General features: G+C 36.2%; 1 protein-coding gene across 13 annotated transcripts in view; it reads left to right on the top strand.

Moving 5' to 3' along the window:
* Nucleotides 1-20,127, top strand: part of TBC1D5 (TBC1 domain family member 5) — a 584,223-nt gene that overhangs the window by 128,316 nt on the left and 435,780 nt on the right. For all 13 annotated transcript variants that reach the window (XM_074405700.1, XM_074405701.1, XM_074405702.1 and 10 more), the window contains one exon: nucleotides 7,538-7,742. The gene's annotated coding sequence lies outside the window, so the exon portion shown is untranslated. The remainder of the gene's footprint in view (nucleotides 1-7,537; nucleotides 7,743-20,127) is intronic.

The raw sequence follows: 20,127 nt of genomic DNA, 5'->3' as shown, positions 1-20,127 counted from the left end.
AGCAAGCACCTCGACCAGTTGTGGTTTATTCCCCTGGTGGAGTGACCCAAACCTTCACTCCTGAGGGTTCTAGACCATTTCTAGTCCTACCTTGATTGAGCTGTTTCCCATTGACCTTAATCACAAGGAATGGTAATACTAAGAGACGCCCTAATGGATCTCCTGTATTCCTTACTCTTCCTTACCACCATTGTGGAGTAGTAGACTGATGTCATCATGATAGTCCAGGTCATTTACCCCAGTCAACACCGTAACTCCTTTCTTAGCCTGTTGGCTTAAAGGTAGGAGGAGCCCAAGGTGTCCTGGTGGCAATCTTAACTTCCAGTTTAATGGAATCATTGTTCTATCTCCTGGTGCCAGTATTTCTCCCTCTGGAACTAAGATCTCTAGGCCAGCAGAATGTAATGTTGTGGGAACAGGAAGCAAAAATTTTGCTAGTGGATCACTAGGGGTGATGGTGAGTGGTGCCACTTTACTTCCACTCCTTGATTCCTGGATCTGTGAATCCTGGCTGTGGGAGAAATAGTACCTTATGATGGATGCTGTTTCAAAGCATATATAGCATTCTGGAGAACTTTTCCCAAGCCCTGCAAAGTATTGTCACCTAGTTGACGTTGTAATTGTGACTTCAAAAGGCCATTCTACCATTCTGTCAATCCAGCTGCTTCAGGATGATGGGGAACATGGGAAGACCAGTGAATTCTATGAGCATGAGCCCACTGCCACATTTCTTTAGCTGTAAAATGAGTGCCTTGGTCAGAGGGTGCTGTGTGGAATACCATGACGGTAGATAAAGCATATCATGAGTCCATAGGTGCTAGTCTATGCATTGCGTGCAGGATAGGCAAACCTATATCCGGAGTAAGTTTCTAGTTGAGTGAGGACAAACCTCTGCCCTTTCCATGAGGGAAGAGGTCCAATATAATCAACCTGCCACCAGGTAGCTGGCAGATCACCCTGAGGAATGGTGCCATATCAAGGGCTCACTGTTGGTCTTCCCTGCTGGCAAATTGGGTACTCAGCAGTGGCTGTAGCCAGGTTAGCCTTAGTGAGTGGAAGTCCATGTTGCTGAGCCCATGCGTAGCCTCCATCCCTGCCATCATGGCCACTTTGTTCACAGGCCCATTGGGCGAATGACAGGGGCAGCTGGGGAAAGAGGCCGTGTCATATCCACACAAAGGGTCATCCCAGCCGCTTGATTATTAAAATCCTCCTCTGCTGAGGTCACGTAGTCTTCTATTCCTCTGTCAACTGATCATAGGGAACTCGCCATGAGATCATCGGTGCAGGCTAGGGGAGAGAAGGCAGGGTGGCAGAAGTGGAGACCATGGGCATTTGAGCCACTTCCTCATGTAACTTATTTGTGCCTTCAGGACCTACTCGAGCCCTATCATGTATATACCGCTTCCATTTGATGATGGAATGCTGCTATGCATGAACCACTTTATGGCTAGATGTGTTAGAAAGCACTCAGTTCATGATAGGCAGTTCAGGTAGCATGGTGACTTGATGACTCATAGTCATACATTCAGTTTCCACCAAAGCCTAGTAACAGGCCAAGAGCTGTCTCTCAAAAGGAGAGTAGTTATCTACAGAAGATGGCAGGGCCTTGCTGAAAAATCCTAGAGGCCTCCACTGTGATTCACCTATGGCAGCATGCCAAAGGCTCCAAACAGCATCTCTATCTGCCAGTGACACCTCCAGCACCATTGTATCTGCTGGGTCATATGGCCCAAGTGGCAGACCAGATTGCACAGCAGCCAGGACCTGTTGCAGAGCATTCTCCTGCTCTAGACCCCACTCAAAACTGGCAGCCTTTTGGGTCACTTGACAAATGGGCTGGAGTAACACACCCAAATGTGGAATGTATTGCCTCTGAAATCCAAATAGGCCCACCAGGCGTTGTGCCTCTTTCTTATTTGTAGGAGGTACCAAATGCAGCAACTTATCCTTCACCTTAGAAGGAATATCTACAGGCCCCACACCACTGGATCCACTGAATTTTACTGTGGTGAAAGGTCCATGAATTTTAGTAGGATTTATTTCCCATCCTGTGGCATGTAAATGTCTCACCAGTAAGTAAGTACAGTGTGTTTGCTACTTCTTGCTCACTGGATCCAGTGGGCATAATGTCAGCAATGTAATGGACCAGTATGGTATCTTGTGGAAGCAAAAAGTGATCAAGATCTCTCCGAATAAGATTATGACACAAAGCTGGAGAATTGATACACCCCTGAATGTATCAGGACAGTAAAGGTATATTGCTGGCCTTGTCATCTGAGGGCAAATTGCTTCTGGTGGGCCTTACGAACAGGAATGGAGAAAAAGGCATTTGCCAAGTCAATGGCTGCATACCAGGTACCAGGAGATGTGTTAATTTGCTCAAACAATGAAACCACATCTGGTGCAGCAGCTGCATTTGGAGCCACTACTTAGGTAAGCTTCTGGTAATCTACTGTCATTCTCCAAGGTCCATTTGTCTTCTTCACAGGCCAAATGGGAGCGTTGAATGGGGATGTGGTGAGAATCACCACCCCTGTGTCTTGTGGCAGTAATCTCTGCAATCCGTCCAGGAATGTTTACTATTTTTCTAGGTAATGGCAGCTCTAATGGCTTCCATTTGGCCTTTCCCACTGTAACTGCTCTCACTCTACCAGTCAGCCAGTGTAGGGGTTCTGCCATCTGCTAAGTATGCCTGTGCCAATTAGGCATTCTGGCACTGGGGAAATGGCCAGTGCCAGAATGAGTCTGGGGACCCATTGGACCCACTCTAAGTTGGACCTGAGCTAAAACTCCAATAATGACCTGACCTGCTTAAGCCCCTGCTTTAACTGGAGGACCACAATGACGTTTTGGGTTCGCTGGAATCAACATCAGCTCAGAGCCAGTGTCCAGTAGTTCCCTGAAATGTCTGATCATTTCCATTTCCCCAGTGCATGGTTACCCTGGTAAAAGGCCGTAGGTGTCCTTGGGGAGGGATTTGAGAAAGATTCACTGTATAAATTGTTGGTAATGGAATGAGGTCTTTCCTCAAAAGGACCCAGCCTCTCTTTCGTTCATGGGTTTCTGGGTCTGTAAACTGGCTCAAGCCTGGAAATTAAGCCATGATTCTTTGTTTTTATGATTCAAATTAGTCTTTTATCCATTTGACCTATAAGTTTTCTGTTTGTATAAACTAAGTTGGAATGCAGCAGGCTTCCCATCAAATTCACTTCTAGGAATACCATGATTAATTAGCCAGTGCCAGAGCTCTACATGAGTCAGACTCTTCTGATCGCTGCTTTGCCTTTGCTTTCCATTACAGTAGCTATGCCCACTTTGCCTTAGATGGTTGTGTGCCACCACTTAGCCCCTGCCACCTTGGGATCCAACTATTCCTATTGTATTTAAATTTTGTAGTTGAGTGACTGCAGTTCCCACTGTTAGATCTGACATATAGAGAAAAGCAATTATAGGGCTCTTTAAAGATGGAGGTACTGCCCTCATAATTCTGTTTCACAAGGCATTGGTCAAGGGTGTATCTTCTGGACCCTCCCAGTTGGGATGAGTAGATATAAAGTCACTAATCCATTCCATCATTGCAATCTCCCTAAGCCTTTGGATCCTTTCCTCTACATTAAACCAAGAGAAATCATGCATTTCCAGTTTGCTCATAGTGGCCTTTATTTTAATCCACATTTCAACCTACCAAGCAAATAAACCAGTAGAACCTTTTTTTTTTTTTTTTTTTTTTTTTTTTTTTAACTCCCTGAGCTGCAACACTAAATGCGGAGTCCCTACTTAGTGGGCCCAAGTTGAAAAATTCAGCCTGATCCAACTCCATGTTCCTTCCACCATTACCCCACACCCTTAATATACATTTCCATGCCTGTTCTCCACATTTCTGTTTATATAAACTAGAAAACTCAAACACTTTTTTTTCGAGTATAGTGTACTTCATCATGGGTCATACTCTCCACCTCACCTCTGGGGCCTGCTGGGACTTCAGTTATAGGCCTAGAAGCAAACGGGTATTGGAGGGTGCTGGTCTCACACCTGCTTTTGGACCTTTGCGCTTGCTGTGCTCCATATGGAATACTTCCCATACCTTTCAGAGCTCATTTCAAACAGTCTTTCTTAGACCTTTGCTGATCTCTGGGCTATATCATGTCTCCTTTTATAAAATCTCATGGCTCCTTCTTCCCATATTTTAAAATTGCATTTATCTCTGTTTGCAGGTAGGTATTTACATGATTATTGGATGCTGTTTGTTTCCCCAATTAAAATATAAGTTCTATGAGGGCAGAGACAATTTCAATCCTTACAAAGGCTTAGAATGGCCCTGACAGTAGACAACAAATATTAAATGACTGAAATGCATAATGGGGCAATTAAAATACAAACTAATTAATTCTAAAGTATATTAATTACACTGTTTTCACACTGCTGATAAAGACATACCCAAGACTGGGCAATTTACCAAAAAAGAGGTTTATCAGACTTGCAGTTCAATGTGGCTAGGAAGGCCTTGCAATCATGGTGGAAGGTGAAAGGCATGTCTCACATGGCAGCAGACAAGAGATGAGAGCTTGTGCAGGGAGACTCTCATTTTTAAAACCATTAGATCTTGTGAGACTTACTTACTATCACAAGAACAGCGTGGGAAAGACCTGCCTTCATGATTTAGTTACCTCCCACTAGGTCCGTCCCTCATCACATGGGAATTCAAGATGAGATTTGAGTGGGGACACAGCCAAACCATATCATAAAGTGAGCTAAGTATATATGAGATCACAGTATTGGCACGTAAAGCATTGTTATTTGGGAATACTTAAGTTATTGTAGCACTGGTTTGATAAGCTGTTGAAGCCAAGAGCTTAAGACCAGCTTGAGCAACAAAGTGAGACCCCCATTTCTACAATAAAGAAATAAATAAAGGCATAAGTAGTATTTTGAATTACCCAATATGCTTAAAAATCTTCTCAGAACTTCATTGTGTTGTACTTGAATGAACTTTACAACACAAACTTGCCCCTTTTATTGAATCTGTACAATATTTGAAGTTTATAATTCAAAGGTTGTCACTGGTTATATACAAATGTATGTTTACTTATATTACTTATGTTTACAATTTGTTTATTTCCTTTATGTTGAATGTGTTTATTTTAGTTGTCTAAGGCATAAAACCTTTAAATTTCTAGCAATTTGTTAAAACAAGGAATAGATATTTTAGTAGGTTACTTAGCTCTTATGAGAGTTAGAAAGAAATCAAAAAGATTTAAGTAATAAGATTATGTTTTTATGTTGACTTTTTATATTGGGCCTTTATTTACTACGTGACTATTGTTGGCAGATTGAAGTGTATTTGTGAAAACTCGTAAGACTTTAGTATTTCATTGAAAATTGGTTTCACGCTGTTGTTTACTTTTTAAAATTAGTGCTCTCAATAAGATTTTGGTTTTCATCTATCCTGAATTCTCCCTAGGAGTGCACAACTTCAAAAAAGAGGCATAGTCAGCAGAAAAAAGAGGTGGTCTGAGCATTTGTGCGTTAAATATGCATGTTAATTAGGAAAAAAATTAGAAAAATATGAAAACAGATGTTACATAAATTATTGCAGTCCCAGGGCAGCAGTAACTTATACACTGACAATAATTTTTATATGTGCATGTGTATATCTATTTCTGGATTTCTCAATATTTATGTAATTCCTAAGAGCATAACTAGAAAAAGAACTGGTATATCCTTTCAGTGAGGCTATGGTAAACATTCCTGCTGCATGTGGATTTTTGAGAAAGTTTAGTTGTTTTCATGTAGTCTTACTGTAGAGATGGTTTTTTGTGTTTTTTAATTCTGCCCACAGTGTTCTTTTTTCCCTCCTTTCTTGGTTTCTCTGATGGTATGTCAATTTATTCTTGGATTGGCTATATCCCGTCGCAACAGGAAGGTTAATTAAGGATCTTGGTAGTGGAAGAAATTGAAAATTGGCCTAAAATAAAAAATTTATCTAAAGTATGTATTTAGAAATAAAACACATTATAACTATTAATTATAGTGTTACTTTTTCTTCGTGTTACTGTCTCACATTCTGAAGAGAAATGGCCATTATTCTCTGAACAGTAGTGATATACTACTATGGCAATACATATTGGTACTTAAATACAGATTTCATCGAATACACATGTGTTGGAGTAGTTGAAAGCTATTTGAATATCTTTTAAACAGCCATCCAAAGAATAAAAATGGTCTATATTTTTACAAAATTAATATGAGAAATAGTCATTCTTCGTTTTAGTGGTATAGCAATTTTTAGTTTAGCCATACATGAAAAACCATGCTTCGTTTTAGTGGTATAGCAATTTTTAGTTTAGCCATACATGAAAAAGCATGAATATAGTGCTGTGCAAGGAGCAGCTGATGATATTTAGATATTTTCCATATGTGTAATATAATTTAGAAAAGTATTGTTTGTTACTTTTCAAATTAGATTGGAAATTAAAATAAGAAAATGCAACATCACAATGTAATGCATAATTCTCTTTACCAAGCAGACAAACAAAATATGAATTGTATTCAATAAAATGGGTATATCTAAAAAGGCAAAAAAACTGTTTCTGGAAATCCTGTTTTCAGAAGTGTGCTTTTGTTATTTGATGTAGTAGAATGTCATACTGAAATGTATTTGAAATAATTAATTCCTACGGAATCTCAATAAATTTCAGTTAGAATCCATCATCTTGTTTTTCAGTTACATGTTATTGATTTATGTTTTACATTATATTAGCAAAGTGCTGCTATCTTTTTGTACATGCACTAAGCCACCAGTAAGCTCTTAACAGGTTGTTGAACCTTAAGAACTAATAGAGATTGAAATCTAGAGGAAGTTGATGTTTAGTAATTTTTGTTCTTAAGAGGTTTCTTACTTAAATTGGATAGCTTAGTGAAGAAATTTAGTTATTCTTACAGATTTTATGTAAATATATCTATGTCTATGACTATGGAGGTGTATTAGTAAAGATGATAAGTTTTTTTAATCTAAAAAAGCGGTGAAAATCAATTTTAGCACCTAATCATCACTGATGCATCTGTATTCTAATTTTATATTTTATTAATCCTTTGGAATCCATTTTCAATGAAATTTTTTTCACATTTGTTTTCAAATGTCAAATTTCCATTTTTTATATTATGTGATTTTAAAATGTGATACTATTTTACTATGTGTTAGAATAGTAGGTTCCTTATTTCAACACTTTTATGTCATTTCAGTGCAAAGTTAAATGAAGTAAGAGGTGATTGTTTTATAGTGAAGTCTGTTGTTTTTGTATTGTGTCTGTAAAATGCCATTTATTTTTGGTATTACAAAATGCTTCTCTTTCTTCCAGGAGTTAACATAGGCGAAGGAAAGAGTGATTAATGAGTAGTCTAACGTTTGTCCTCTAAGAACTTAAATATTTTGATAGGAATTTTTTTTTGACTGCCTTTTGAATTGTTTGATATTAATTAGGGTTCCTCCCGGGATAAGAGCATTTGAAGCTATTTTATTTATTTGTTTTTCTAGGGAGATGCTGTTTTTCCAGCAGCTAAGTTGAGGAAGAACTTGGCTCGTCTCTGTTTCTAGATTCCTCTTCAATTTCTGTTTAATAACCAAGACTTGTGTCTGGAGAACTCTATTGTACTGAGCCTAAGTCATCTTTGATCTATAACAAGAACATGCATTTTCACATGTCAGCCGGATTTGTGGACCAGTAAAGTTCTCCCAAAAGGTAAGCATATATATATTCAAGATATACATTTTAAAATGGAATACTCTCAGTACCCTTACCACAGTAATGTGTTCCATAGATACTTGTGGGGGTGGGGAAAAAAAAAGTATGTGTGTGTACTTCTGCCAAATTTAGATTGAAGACTTCTTCAGGGAATAGTGTTGCCCCTGCAACACAGTTACTCAGTTTCCTGATCTGTTTCTGTCTTACCTCCTACTTTCAGTCACCAGTTTCCATTCTTTTCCCTTTGCTCATTGTTTTTCTTCTCAGTTGGCTGAATCTTCCAGGTGTCTTTTAAAAATGTTTTTTTTTCGCCAGCAGACTTCAGCAGTTTCCTTAGGGAACACTTATTGTATCCACAGGCCTTTTATTTTCTGTTCTCCGCCCCACAACATTGTTTAAAGGAGTAGGAAATTAGAATGATTGAACTTAGAGTTGAAGGTATATCAGATAACATTTCCAATTGTTTCCCCCATTACAACCCATAGAAAGGAATAAAATGTATATTTATGAGCTGAGTCCTATAGATATAAATGAAACTGAAACAAAAGTTTAATTCTTACCCCAACTACCTGGGAGATGTTATATGCTGTATTATATTATATTCTTTGTGTATTTTATTTAATGCTTCCTGGTATGTGTCACTTACACGATTTCAGAAACCCAGCTTTAGATCACTTAAATGTTTGTTCATCACTGATTTGTTGAGAGAGTTAAAATAAATGAGACAATTTCTTTTCTGCATCAAAGAAACTGACTTTTCCCTTGTCTCTTCTGTGCTTCTCATCTCTTTCCCCATTTAATGTAAGCGATCAAATGACTTAAGAACTGGGTTACTGCTGGGAAACTCCGCAGTCCTTACTGGGTTCTTTTATAGTAAGAAGTACACAAGTATTGAGATCTCAGAATTTTAAAGAAGAATAAATCTTTGATATAATCATATATTTATAGTAAAATGTATATTTCTTTATTCTCTTCTTGTTTGTTTTGTCTGTCTAAATTGTATGTGCATCCTGATGCCCTTAAATCATTCTTGGTCTGAAACATGTTTAACTTTTTACATCCTGAGTGTCAAGTTAGAATAACCCAGATCCTTTCCCACAGTGGTTTCTTCTAGTACCCATTCCCATTTTATTTAATGTTTGTCTCCTTTTAATAAATTGTAGGCATTTTTTTTTGTGATTTGTTTTTTGTTAGAAAGTTTGGTAAATATAGAAAAACATGAAGAATATAAAAATTACCACTAATCCAGGCTGGGCATGGTGGCTCACACCTGTAATCCTAGCAGTTTGGGAAGTCAGAGTGAATGGATTGCTTGAGCTCAGGAGTTGGAGACCAACTTGGGCAACATAGCAAATCCCTATATTTGTCTAAAAAATAAATGTTAACTTAAAAAAATGAAAAGAAAATTATTTTGAATCCTATCATACGGAGATGAACTGATATACCATTTCAAAAATCTATTACATTTAGCTTTACTTGAATTTAATAGAGGAAAAAAACCACCTGAAATGAAACTTAAAGAATTACTAAACCTCAGATAAGCTCCTTACCTCCAAACCATAAATACTAGTTTCTGAGAGCCTTCCAAAGTTAAATTAACATCATACACATCTTTGGAAATCTTTACTCTGGAAATAAGAAAATAGAGTGAACTGAAAGGAGAATGTCTTTTATTTCAAGGTAATCTATTGAGGTGAAATTAATATAACAAAATTCACCATTTTGAAGTGAACAATTCCATGGCATTTAGTACGTTGACAGTGTTCTGCCACCTTCCATTTCTAACGAGTTCAGAACATTTCCATCGTGCCGTAGTAAAGGATTACCTGTTAAACGGTTTGTCTTCATTCTGCCTTAGCCCTAGGCTCTGACAGCCTTCAAACTGTATTTTGTCTCTATAGATTTATGTGTTCTGTATATTTAATATAAACGTAACCATATAAGATGTGATGTTTTGTGGGTGGTTTCTTTCATTTAACATAATATTTCCAATTTTCACATTGTAGCACTTATTACTTCATTACTTTTCTTGGCTGAATGCTTTTCCATTTGTTTATCCATTTATTCGTTCATAGACATTTGGTTTGCTTCCACTTTTTGGTTACTCTAAATAGTGCTCCTATAAACATGTGTACATGTACCTGTTCAAGTACCTATTCTCTGTTCATATGAATATGTACCTAGGAGTGGAATTGCTAGGTCATATTGTAATTCCATGTTTAACTTTTTGAGGAACCACCAAACTATTTCCCATGGTAGTTGCATCATTTTACATTCTTGTCAGCAGTGTATGAGGGTCCTACTTTCTTTGAGATAATCTTGTTCTGCTGCCCAGGCTGAAATGCAGTGGCGCGATCTCAGCTCACTGCAACCTCTGTCTCCCAGGTTCAAGCGATTCTCCTTCCTCAGCCTCCTGAGTAGCTGGGACTACAGGTGCATGCCACCAAGCCTGGTTAATTTTTTGTATTTTTAGTATAGATGGGTTTTTCCATGTTGCTAAGACTGTCTCAAACTCCTGAGCTCAGGCATTCCTCCCACCTCAGCTTCTGAAAGTGCTAGGATAACAGGCGTGAGTCATTGCACTTGGCCAGGTTCCACTTTCTCTACATTTTGCTAACACTTATTATTTTCAGTATTTTTGATTATCAGGATATCTTATGATTACTGATAAATGACTTTTAACAAAGTAGAGAAATAATAATATATTTCATATATATTTAATTTATTATTATTATTATTTTTTAGATTGGGTCTCACTCTGTCTCCCAAGCCAGATTGCAGTGGTATGATGTCAGCCCACTGTAACCTCTGCCTCCTAGGCATAAGCAATCCTCTCACCTCAGCCTCCCAAATAGCTGAGACCACAAGCATGAGCCACCATACCTAGCTACTTTTTGTATTTTTTGTAGAGATGGGGTTTTGCCATGCTGCTTAGGCTGGTCTTGAACTCCTGAGCACAAGTGATCCACCTGCCTTGGCCTCTCAAAGTGCTGGATTATAGGCATGAGCCACCACGCCTGGCCTATATTTTATTTCTTATTTCGCAATTACGTTTCTCATATAGAGATTATGCATCATTTCAGAATATCACTTGGTTCTGTTTTCTCTCCAGAATTATCTGAGCAGTAGACATATTTTTCCCAGAATAAAAGTTATTTCATTTGCTCAAAATCATGTATTTTCTTTCACATATTTATCATTTTTTGGGGTATATGTATAATTTTTTAAATCATAAATTGCCATTCTTTTTGTTTACTGCTCATGAGAGATTTATGCCTGTATTTTTTTTTAATAGTGCACCATAGTTGTACTTTTGAGCTCCTAAATCATGAAGTAACATTTTTGTAAAGTTATTTTCACTCTTTTTGAAGAAATTTCTCAACCTTAATATTCTATTTAAATTAAACCAGAACTTCCTTGGCCTTTTGCTGGCCTGTCTTTCTGTGATTTCTTTTCACTGTACTACTGAGTTAGTTGTACTGCTTTTTGTATCCCATTTTTGTCGTCATCCATAGATTCCTTTAATTACAACTTCAGAAAGGCTAAATGGAAGATGAATTTTCTGAGTTGTGCATATTAGAAACATTTTTAATTTTATTTTCTCGGTTGATTGATCATTTAGCTGGGTGTATGTTTCTAGTTTAAAATGATTTTCCTCTGAACTTTGAAAGCTTTGCTTTAATTTTTTCTACTATCCGTTATTCTTCCTGAGAAATTTGAAGCTGGTCTTACTCATTGAGGACTGTTTTAGGAGTTATCACACTGAAAACAAAATGGATAAAAATCCTTAACTTGAATAAGCTTACATCCAGGGTGGAGAAGTTGATAACGGGCAGGATAAATGAATAAAATATGTAGTACCTTAGATAGTGATTCTGGAAAATAAAGCAGCTGGTCAGAGAGAGAGAGTTTGGAGTATAGGGAGAAGAGTGTGAATTTTCAGTAGGGTGGTCAAGGAAAGTCTCACCGATAAGGTAACATGTGAGTAAAGACCTCAAGGAGGTGAGAGAATGAGCTGAAGGATCATCAAGTGCAAAGGTCCTGAGGCAGGAATATTAATGATGCATTCACAGAACAGCCTCAAGATCAATGTGGCTGCAGCAAAGTGAGGAGAGAGTAGTAGGGAGTAAATAGAGTTGTAACTGGGAATCTAGATCTTTTAAGAACTTAGATTTCATTTTGAATGAGATAGGGAGCCATTAGTGAGTGTCATCATCTGCTTTGTAGTTTTAAAGAAATACTGGCTGCCAGCTTGAGAATAGATTTTCAGGGAGCAAGGGCAGAAGCAGAGAGACCATGTAGAAGATTCAAGGTGATAGATAATTTTGGTTTGAATAACAGTATATGCTACTGGATTGAATTTGAGTTATGCAAGAAAGAGATGAGTTAAGAATGACTCCAAGAGTGCTTGGCCTGAATAATGGAAAATATAGAGAGCTCATTTAATAAAGAAGGAGAAGATTATATGATAAAAGGAGTACATTTGGGGGAGAGGATCAGGAGTTTCATTCTGAATATGTTAAGATGTCTGTCAGGTAGAAAGCTTAAGGAAGCAGTTAGACACATTGGTCCAGAGTTCAGTAAAAGAGGTCTGAGATGAAGGAAGAACTGTGGAAGTTACTAATTGTAGATGGTATTTAAAGGTATGTATTAGTCCATTTTCATACTCTGTGAAGAAATATTTGAGACTGGGTAATTTATAAAGAAAAAGTGGTTTAACGGATTCACCATTCTTCATGGCTGGGGAGGTCTCACAGTCATGGCAGAAAGTGAAGGAGGAGCCTGTCTTACATGACACAGGCAAGAGAGCATGTGCAGGGGAACTGTCCTTTATGAAACCTTGAGATCTCATGAGACTTAACATCACAAGAACAACATGGGAACAATCCTCCCCCATGATTTGATTACCTCCCACCAGGTCCCTCCTATGACACATGGGGATTATGGGAGCTACAATTCAGGATGAGATTTGGGTGAGGAGACAGCCAAACCATATCAAAATGTAACATTGATGCTGTATAGTAAATACAGATAGAGAAGATTTAAAATTTTAGCCTTGGGGCACCTTTAGTAAAGGGGTTAGGAGAAGAGGAACAATTAGTAGAGGTGGCTAGAGAAGAAAACTCAGTGAGGTTAAGAGAAAAAGTCATTTGTGTTTCAGAATATCTGAAAGTGATGTAAATGTTTGAAGGAAGGAAGAGTACTCATCTATGAAAATCTTATTTATAGCTGAAGTTAAAGATGGACCAGGTTCAAGGGAGAGTGGGAGGAGAAACGTGGCAGCTTAAAGGAGAAGTTGGAGTAAAGAAAGGATTTTTTTTTTTTAAATAGGAGAGAAATAGCATACTAATGGGAGTGTTCCAATAGAGAGGAATAAACTGATGATGCAAGAAAGAGTGGAAAATTGTTAAAGCAGTGTGTACAAGTAGATCACCTAAGTAGCAGCATGGATGGTTTATTCTTAGTAAGAAGGGAGGCAGAGGTTATGGCACAGATCCATTGTTAAAAAGCATTCGGTTGAGCTTTGTGCTGTCTGCAGGATGTGTTATATACAAGCAGCATCATGACTACTTGCTTCCCACTTCTTTAGGCTTGTCCTGTAATTCTCCTTTACGGTTTTTTTCTTTAACAGGTTATGTAATGTATGTAAATATATAGTGGTTCCTAGTTTAGGAATTCTGTGGTTAAAAAAGTCTATTAATAGAATTAGGACTTACAATAGGCATTTATGAATTATACACCTCTTGATGTTTTAAAAAAGTTTCAAGTTCGTAAATATTTCTGTAAAATGCTCTAGAAGAACCGTCAAATACTCTTAAGAGCAGAAACAGGGCCATCAAAATTCTTATACAGGGTTGGGAAGTTGATGGTTCAAATTCACTTACCAGAAAATGATAAAGTACTTCATGTCGTGGATTGCTTGAAAAAGGGTAAACTTATAATTGTTAAAAAATCTATGGATGCCAAGTGTCTATTGTTCTTTATGATTCATATTTCTGCTAGTCACCTCAGCCATGAAGTACACTTGATAAATATGGGATACAATAATGGCCCTAGAATTCTCGCATTTTCCTGTTGGTATAATGTGATCTCTGCTATTCCTCTCATGTGCTTCTGAGTTGTAATAGTGTTGCCCTTCTTACCCATTCTTGCTCAAGTTCCCAGCTCTCTATAGTGATACAGTAGTTCCCTCTTATCTGTGGTTTTGCTTTCTGGGTTTACTTTCTGCACTTTCACTTATCCACAGTGATAAGTTTCACTTATCCGTAGCCACTAATTATGTGGTCAACCACTGTCTGAAAATAGGTGAGTATAAAATAAGATATTTAGTTGGGGGGAGGACTGTATTTACATCATTTTTATTATGCTGTTTTATAATAAAATTGTTCTATTATTGGTTATTATTTATCTCTTACCTGTTACAGTGCCTAATTTATAAATTCAGCTTTATCGTTTGTATGCATGTACAGGAAAAAACAAGTTTCAGGCATCCACTGGGGATCTTGGAATCCCTCATGGATAAGGGGGACCCTGGCTGTAGATAATGCTCATGGTATCCAGTGACATGATTCAAGTTGTATGTTCACTGTGACCTAATACTGTAGTGCTTAAGAATGATAATAGGTGGTTTAGGAGCAGTTACAAGGGCAAAAAGAAAAGCAGCCTTGTAATTACTGTTCCCTGTAGTGCCTCTAGTGATTTACTTCTTGGGTTTAATTAACTAATTTCAATTTTTTACAACTCCCCACTTTTCCCTAAAACCTGGCAAAATTTCCTTGGTTGCTGAGCTGGAAAACCTTTTGAGTAATGCTTCCTATACATCTGTACATTTGCTTGTCCACTTAAGACACCTTTACTAACAGTCAGTATACTTGGTCAGTTTGCTTTGCATTCTGTCTTTGGGAGCACCTGCTGTTATGAAGTAATAATTAGAAATAAGATGTCTTAGGCCTCTTATAACCTTATTTTAATTCCCTCTAAATTTAGGTTCTAGCTTATTGCATTTTCATTTTAGCAAGAATAAAGTTCTTTCTCCAAAAGGAAAAGAGAAAGAACTTTATTCTTGCTAAAATGGGAGTGCAGTAAGCTAGAACCTAATTATTTAACATCTTTTAATTTATCTTCCTCCCTTGGCTTCACATATACATTTCTCCAGTGAGTTACCATTTTAACACCTAGAGCCTGGTTTTCGTGGTTAGGTCACTGACCTATAAACCATTTGCAATGAGTTTTCCTTTGTAGACACACACTTGTTTGCAAAAATACCAGCTATCTTCTGATATGTGCATATTCAGGCTGCTATTTATGTTCATCATTGGACCTCCAAACCCTTCATAACAGTTTTTTAAGTTAAACAAAATAAATGATTATTTTTATGTTTTTTTTCCTACTAGTGATATATTTTGAGTAACACATATAAAGTTGATTCTTCTTAAGTATTTTTCATTGAATTGAAAATTTTTAAGTAGAGAAGATATTTGGGAATATAAAGAAAAGGTGAAAAGAGTCCCTGCAATGTTGGCAGCTCTGAGAGTAAAATCAATCTGAATTCATCTTTTCAGTTAATCAGTAAATATTTATTAACCATTTACTTATGGCACTTAGGTACTCAGCTAACTGGATAATTACTTTTAAAATAATTTATCCTGTATAAGAAGTTTTGCTTTTTAAATTGGATAATATGAGGAAAATTCTTCTTCCTCTTCTTTTTCTTTTTTTGGCCAAATTCATTGTGAATGTTTTTAGGTTTTCACTATATGTGCAGTAGACATAGCTCTACTGCACAGACAGTGACTATCACTTTTGTGATAGCCAACCCTAGATAAAAGTGAAATGTAAAAAATACGAAATCTCTTTAACCTTCTCTTTCTCTTACTCACTTTTACAAGGGCTTAATGAACAGTGAAATTGACCAACCGTTTCACCTCCTTTTCCTTGCAGTTCTGGTAGTCTGTTGTGGCACTTAGTGCACCCGAAAGAAGTAGCAGGAAGGTTGATAGACTGAAAGGGAGAAGTTATGTGAACATATAATCAGACATTTGGAAAACCCATAGTAATTGAAAGGTGGCTGTATTTCTAATTTCCATTCACTTGTGTAAACCACATTTGTTAGATATTTCTATTTTACATAGATATTTGAAGTTTTTACTTGAGATTAGTTCCACTTTAGGAGTATTTGTGTTTGTACTAGTTTGTGGTGTGAACAGCTGACCCATTTAAAGGAAATTAAAACATTTTTAATTTGTAATGATTTGACAGTTATGCTATTAACATTACACTCATTAATAAGACAGAATAAGATTTCAATTCTTAAAAATATGTGCCCCACATTTTATAAGTGTTATGAACAATACTTTTGCCTCAACTTAAGAGTTACTTACTTTATTCGGTGTACTGGTAAACACTGGCTGAAGATTTTTTGAAAGCCCAAACTATTTGGAATATATTTGAAACCTCTGCTCTTAGGTACTTCTGGGTTTTTGCATTATTTAGGCTTAGAAGTTTGGAGTTTGCAATTTCTGTCTTCTAATGACTTAATATATTAGTATTATTGGAACCGAATAGTTTTACCTACATAATTGCCATTCAGCTCTAGCAATATGGTATAAAATTTATTAAAATAAGTCGTTATTTCCTATATGAGATAGCCATTTAAAATTTTTTTTTTACCTGATGAGCATGTATTTTAATTCTCACAGTAGAACGGAGTAATTGAAGTATTTCTGTAGCTAAGGGAGTGTGTCAGCTCAAGTTCAATAGTATGATGTTTGACATTAGGCCAAGGATGTTTTCTGAGTTTTAAAAAATGTTTATTGTTCCTTTTGTAAAATACATGTGCTTTTATTATGTCTTATGTGTTCATCTAATTTGCCGTTGAAGTCACTGATTAAGGGGAGTTGTGTACTAGCAGGGTTCTAAAACCTTGACATTATTTTAATCTGATAACAAATGGGTTTAAGTTCATGTTCTTTCAGTTGTTGGCAACAAATCCAAACCTGTATTTTTTGGATTTATGAGGATAAGTCCTGCTTTGGCAATCTTGTAGATCCCCAAGAGAATAGTTAAACAGTGATTAATCATTGTTTCTTCACTGAGTGTGCAGAAAAGAATGGAAAAGCTGCATTTCACACTTCTGAAGCAATTAATCCCCATGATCTTAGCCAGGTTTGTCTTGTAGATAAGTCGGGATACACAACGGTACCTAATTTATCAATGTATGCATGCCATAAAGTATAAAACACACAATTTATTTCATATCATTTATAGTCAAATGTAAAAAAAGAGTGACTTTGCCATATCCAAGAGTGTTTCCTACATTACCTTCATATAAACTAAGTACCAGAGATTACAATGGGATTCCTGTTTATTGTGCACATCTGGTGCAGTCACTATGCATTTTCTCATTCACTTGCTGGCATTTTTAGTGATTGTGGCATAAATCACCTTGCTAATCAGAAACATAAGTGACGGGAAGTCATCTCCTTTTTTTGAACAATGGGAAAAAACATATGGCTTCTAAGACAGTACTTGGCTGTTATACTATTTATGTGGCATTATATTCTGTATTTAGAATTTCATATTAATTGCAGTAGTTTGGTTGAAGGCATTGAACATTCAGAGTTTGTGGTCAGAGTATTTGTTTTATACCTCTTTCATAATAAATAAGCAGGAAAGGTATTTAGAAACTTTTAAAAATTTAATTATCAAAGGGTAGTGAATATAATAACTTTTTAATCCTTGGCTTTATGATACTTACCCACCTATTCCTACCGCTTTCATTTTTCTTATTATTGAATGACAAAAAGATTCCTTTTAAATATGTACATTTCAAATGAAAATTAATTTGTTCAGAGAAATTTTTAAAAATGTCTAAATACAAAGGTGGGAAGAGTTTTTGAGATGAAGATGAATTAAAGACAATTATATATTTAAAAATGCTTCTGTGTGTGTTTACTTAGGTGCACTGATACAGTAATTCCAAGTTAAAAGTTAGTTTTTAATTATATCTGTTTCAAAACACTGCACTGATCACAGTAAATGTTACTGTCTTTAAAGTACTAAAACGTAAATTGATAGTAGTTTGCGTTTGCATTTTTGGTGAATTGCTGTTTATTAGTTGGAATCACTTTTTGCAGACACTACAGCTTAAAGTAAAAGATGAAAGTAAAGCTTTGTAAAACTCAAGATTAATTTTTATATGCGGACTTTAAATACTGCCTTCAGTATCTGTGATAGAGGGCTTGCTGTAGGTATAATTCTCCGCCCCTCCCTTCAAAGGGTTGTAAATATCATAGCCTTTTATTCTTGATTTTATAATACTTACCTACGTATTCCTTACCAATTTCATTTTTCTTATTATTGGGTGGCAAGAAACGATTCCTTTTAAATGTATAAATTTTAAATCAAAATTAATTTGTTCAGAGAAATTTGTGTCTTTTACAGTTTTTTCCTATATTACATGTGATTATAAATTAGGCAAATTTTTAATAAATATATCAGCGCTTATCTATTAAAATTTGTGTTATTTCTTTTGAAGTGTTTCCCTTGGGAAAGATGTACACATAATTCATCAATCAAAGTACTTTTGGAATGCCTGTTTTTGAAATTTCTGTAGTGGAATTGATGTCTAACTGCTCAAAACAGATATTTTGAAGGGAGATAAGATTCATTTTGTGTATATATGTTCTAGTATTTTTCTTAAAAAAATCAGTCAGTCATTCATAATAGCTTGTCTTACACCTTGTGTATACCTTGTAGATAATTGGGCACTATGAATAGAAATACAGTTTTGAAAAACTGTCTGGATTTTAAATAAATGGCCATATTTATCCATTTTGTTTTAGAAATCTTCTATGATATTGTCTCAAGGACCACCTGCAGCAGGAGTCCACAAATTGAATAAATGCAACATAAGGAGAGGATTTTTTTTTTTTTCCTGTGGTTGCTTGTTTCAAAAATGCAACTATCCAGATTCTCTATTAAGGTATAATGTGCTATTTTAAATACTATAGTTATAACTGAATTAAGACCTTCTTTCTAGATTAAAATTATCCAGTGCTTAGAATTGACTGAAATCTGTAATTTACTGCCTCGCTTCTTGGCCGTTCTTTCTTCATGCTCTTAAAATCTCCATCACCTCTCACCCCTCATTATTTTTTTTAAGATTGAGATGAATTTCTTGTAGAGATCAATTTAAAAGCAATACAATTTTAAGCACATGTGTGTGTATTTCCTTTTTCTTCAGCAAAATGTAAAAATTCTAGGAGGACTGGATATTAAGATCCAAGAATAGTCAATTTAAGGGATGGCTATGAGTATCACAATAAATGAGTTAAAATAAAAAATTCTATTGTTAGTAACAGAACATTTTGGAATTTGTCAGTAATGGAACTTTGAGGAAAAATTTCTTGCATAAAGCACTTGATGGGAAAAATACATTAACCTAAAATATTTGTGTATTCATTATGTTTACAAAGCCAGGAATTTAATTTCTAAATGTTTATCAGTTTTTGAATGAAATTGAACTACCAGTGATGTTGATATTCACTGTACATTTGGTTTAAATGTTGCTTATATTTTTAGAGAATTTGCATTATTTTCTTTTATTTCATTCTCTGTCTCATTTACGTTGATAATTTGTTGGTGTATATTACCCTCCAAAGTAAATTCTGAACTGAGTACAGAACTTGCAAGAAAAGTTAATGTTCTTTTCTTATATTCTCATGGCATAAAGAACGAATCCTCCCTATCATAGGGATAACCTTACTGATAGTTCTCAGCCAGACAGGTTACTTCCTGCTGCTTGTCTTTCCATCATCCCTTTCCTTCCTTGTGTTTGTCTGGAAGTGGCTTTTGGAATGCCACAGAGGTGATATCCCTACCAGTGTTGAAGCTAGAGTGCCTTCTAGTCTCTGAAATCCTGTGGGATAGGTGGTATGACACTGTTGGCCTAATCAAACCAAAATTCGGGTGAAAATGTTATTTGTGAATTTTTTTCAAGAAAGGGAGGCTTCACTTTGTAAATGGAAAAGCTTCTTTGAGTAGCATATGTAATTCAGAATTTTTATTTGTTTATTCATTCATTCTTTTGAGGCAACGTTTCACTCTGTCACCCTGACTGGAGTGCATGTTGTGATTAAGGCTCACTGCAGCATCAACCTCCAGGACTCAAACAATCCTCCCACCTCAGCCCTCACTACAGGTGCATTCCACCATGCCTATCTAATTAAAAAAGTTTTTTGTAGAGATGGGGATCTTAGAATATTGCCCCAGCTGGTCTCAAATCTCCTGGACTCAAGGAATCCCCTGCCTTGGTCTCCCAAAGTGTTGAGATTACAGGCGTGAGCCATCGCACCTGGGATGTTGGAAGTTTTTAATGGAG

The sequence above is a fragment of the Saimiri boliviensis genome, chromosome 9 (assembly GCF_048565385.1).
Source record: "Saimiri boliviensis isolate mSaiBol1 chromosome 9, mSaiBol1.pri, whole genome shotgun sequence".
NCBI classification, from domain to species: Eukaryota; Metazoa; Chordata; class Mammalia; order Primates; family Cebidae; genus Saimiri; species Saimiri boliviensis.
The sequence above is the reverse complement of the archived record's forward strand: the minus strand, read 5'-3'. Positions and strand labels throughout refer to the sequence as shown.